Below are 3,484 nucleotides of genomic sequence, written 5' to 3'. Positions count from 1 at the left end.
TCTCATATTCTTTCTCAGCCGAACTCTTCAGTTGCTTTATCTTCATTCTTCATAGACCTTACTAGTGTCTTTAGTCTTATATATTAGGCTTTTGATTTTTATAACAAAAATTCATCTTCATATTGGTATTTTTGACTGTTAATGATTCTTTATTTTTTATTTTTGTTTCTTAATTTTGTGAGCTCACGTTATGCAGCCTATACCTACTACCAGTTTTTCTTCGCACTTAGCAATTCTCAATCGACAATCTTCGTCAGTTTCAGATATATTTATGAGCATTATTCTTTTGTACAGTACGTTGAGCTTTGACAACAAGATACCATTTTCTTGCCTTCTAGGTATTTTTTTATTTCTGTGTTAGTATTGCTCATGCACATATCAAGGTTTTGCTATATGATTTCTTTTTTAATGTTAGACATTTGACAAACAACATCCAATTTATTTGGTGAAGCGTATAAGGATTGAGTAGTTGCTGACTTGTTAACTTGAATTTGAACTGTTAATACTATATGTTTGGACTTATTAATTTTAAGGTGAAATCGCTACTACTTTGTATTATTATCGTCACGACCCATCGGTTTGATTAATTACCAGCAAAATTGAGAATTATTCCCAGTTACTTAAAATATCACTCACTTTTCACATACCTTGCACATCTTACTAGCATGAGCATATAGTACCTTGCATATCACTAGTTCATAAATACCGGGTAATAGGACATTATTCGATTAACTATTAAATAGTACCTTGCATGTCACTAGCTCATAATACTCCAAGGACACGTGGCAGCCCCCAAACCTTATGACTCTAAGTCACTGAAGGATAGGTGGCAAGATTTGAATCATTACTGACATGTGGTGGCTGCACATCCAAATATAAAGCATATCTTTAACTTAAGATACATGAAGAGATAAGTAACTTGAATCAAAAATGAATCCGAGCAAAATGTTGTTCTTTCCAAACTTGAATGAATCAGAAACGTTATTTCCTCTCAATTCTTAAGAAACGAGAAAACATTTTCTTCTCAACAACTTCAAGGAAACCAAAAACATTTCCTTCATTCCAAAATTTTAGAAACCAGAAGCTATTCTTCCATGAATTTCTAAGAAGTAGGGGAAAATTTCGTTCAATCAACGAGGGTTTTTCAACGGAATATTATACGGAGTTTTCTCTACTCCAGGTGTGTTAGGGCTAAGTTTTTCCTTCATTTTGTAATGATCTCGTCATTATACAAGTTTGATAACGAGGCATAAAGAAAAATTCATATCCTGAAATTTACGTATGTTTTGCTAGTGTCGCAAATTGCGTGTATTTTTCTAATTTTGTAAGTTATAATATTCTCCTTATCGGGACTTCATATTCAGTTGATTATTTCCTTCTTCCAGTCAAGAGAGCAGAGAATTTACATATATACAGTATTAAAAGTATTTTCATTACCATCGAGCAATAATCGATAGGCAGGCCCCTATTGGGCAACCTCAGATCAGATGATAAGTTATATACCGAGTCTACTGTGGCTGAGCGCCTATGATCGAGCCCAGCATGGTCGAGATACAGAGCCTAGTATGGCCGAGCGCCTATGAGCGAGCCTACTACGGCAGAGTATCTTTGACTAGTAGTATCTTTGACTACGACAGAGTATCTTTGACTATGAGCGCAGTTATATATATACCGAGCCTTATAGGGCTGAACAACTATTTTACTTACTATATTGAGAGAGTTGAGTCAGTATCAGCAGGTAAGCATATCTTCAGATTATCTTTGACTTCCATCTACTTGCAGTTATTAAATTATCAGTTCAGTTTCAGCTTTCAGTATATTGCCTTACATACTCGGTACATTATTTCGTACTAACGTCCCTTTTGCCTGGGGACGATGTATTTCATGCCCGCAGGTCCAGACAGACAGGTCGAGAGTCCTCCAAGTAGACTCTCAGCTCAGCGGAAGATGGTTGCTGAAGATGGTGTATCGCTCCATTTGCTTCGGAGTTGCGTGTTTGATTAGTATGATTTAGATGTGTATTGTTTGGTATGGTGGGACTCTGTCCCGACCTTTATGACATTTATGTACTCTTAGAGACTTGTAGACTTATGTCGCGTACGTGAAAGATTTTACAGCTTTGTCGGCCTATGTTTTGAATTTATAAATGACCATGTTGGCCTATTAGGCCCGTATGTCACGTGTATATGATGATGTAATAAGAAAGATATGTTACGTTGGTACTCGGTTGAGTAAGGTACCGGGTGCCCGTCATGGCCCATCGGTTTGGGTTGTGACAATTATTAATATATTTGGACAACTGTTGTTGAAGAATTAGTACTATTCCAGTTGTGGCCACTCGACAGAGCGCAGAAATGAGTAGTATACTATATGTGAATTCTTCTCTTTCTTGCTTAACTCCAGTGAATTGTCTTCTCTTTTTTGCTTAACTCTAGATTGAGTTATTTTATCGGGTAAATCGATAACCGAACCGATAATGATCGATAACCGATTAACCGATATCTAGATTCGATTATCGATTTATCAAATTTGTAAACCGATAACCGATATGCTTAACCGATAATATTCATAACCGAACCGAACCGACCGATACCTACCCCTAATTTCCTCAACCTCATTTTAGTTGTCGCATTTAGCTCAACAAAATTATTCCAAAATAACTGATACTCTAGGATTTCAAAATTAAATTTGTTAATTATTTCCAATTATATCTTTAATATTAAATAAATAGTAATTTTTTTTGTACTGCTCAATTTTTAAAAAGTATTTAACAGGAGTAACTTAATAAATTAGACCTTTTAATTTTTTTATTAGACGTGAAAAAAAAGTAAAGTGATAATTAAAATGGGACGGAGGGAATAACGTTAGAGGGGTGCTTCACAATAATGGGTAACAGCTAACAAGGTGTCTTTAAATTATAGTTTGGGATAAAAAATAATGTCATGTGGGAATATTATTATGTCTCATTTTTATTTTAATCTGACAAGGTTCCAGCTACTACCAGACAAGTTCCATTTTCATTTTTCAATCTTTTTTTTGGATAATATATTTTTTGGTAACTAACTAGTTTATATTACCACTTGGAAATATGCAAGAAAGGACAATATTGTGTATATACCTGATGCGCATGTATATCCAATCAAGTCTGATCTAATATCGATTCCTTCATTCCGTGAATGATGGAGCCACGAAGTATCACATGAATGATGGAACCACAAAGTTTCAAAATTATCAAACTATTAGTAGTCGTATGGCTACGGAATTAGGATACTAGTATCGGGATAAAATTTGGGATGATATTCCCATGTTTGCTTGTAAATATTGATTAATACTGAAGTAAATTTTGCACCTAACTATCTCATATTGGAGGTGAAATAATAATTCCTATATAACTCTATTTGGAACCAAACTAGCCACTTAATATTCTTATCCCATAGATATATAGTATTATTTTCTCATGAATGTTAGTTATCTCATAGTAATA

General features: G+C 34.4%; 1 long non-coding RNA gene across 1 annotated transcript; it reads left to right on the top strand.

Moving 5' to 3' along the window:
- The first annotated feature begins 896 nt into the window (after positions 1–896).
- LOC107802231 (uncharacterized) lies at positions 897–2,313 on the top strand. The gene is made up of 2 exons (XR_001651800.2): positions 897–1,180; positions 1,895–2,313. It is a non-coding gene; the product is annotated as an uncharacterized LOC107802231 (long non-coding RNA).
- The last annotated feature ends 1,171 nt before the right edge of the window (positions 2,314–3,484 follow it).

This window comes from Nicotiana tabacum, chromosome 18 (assembly GCF_000715075.1).
Source record: "Nicotiana tabacum cultivar K326 chromosome 18, ASM71507v2, whole genome shotgun sequence".
Taxonomy (NCBI): domain Eukaryota; kingdom Viridiplantae; phylum Streptophyta; class Magnoliopsida; order Solanales; family Solanaceae; genus Nicotiana; species Nicotiana tabacum.
The sequence above is the reverse complement of the archived record's forward strand: the minus strand, read 5'-3'. Positions and strand labels throughout refer to the sequence as shown.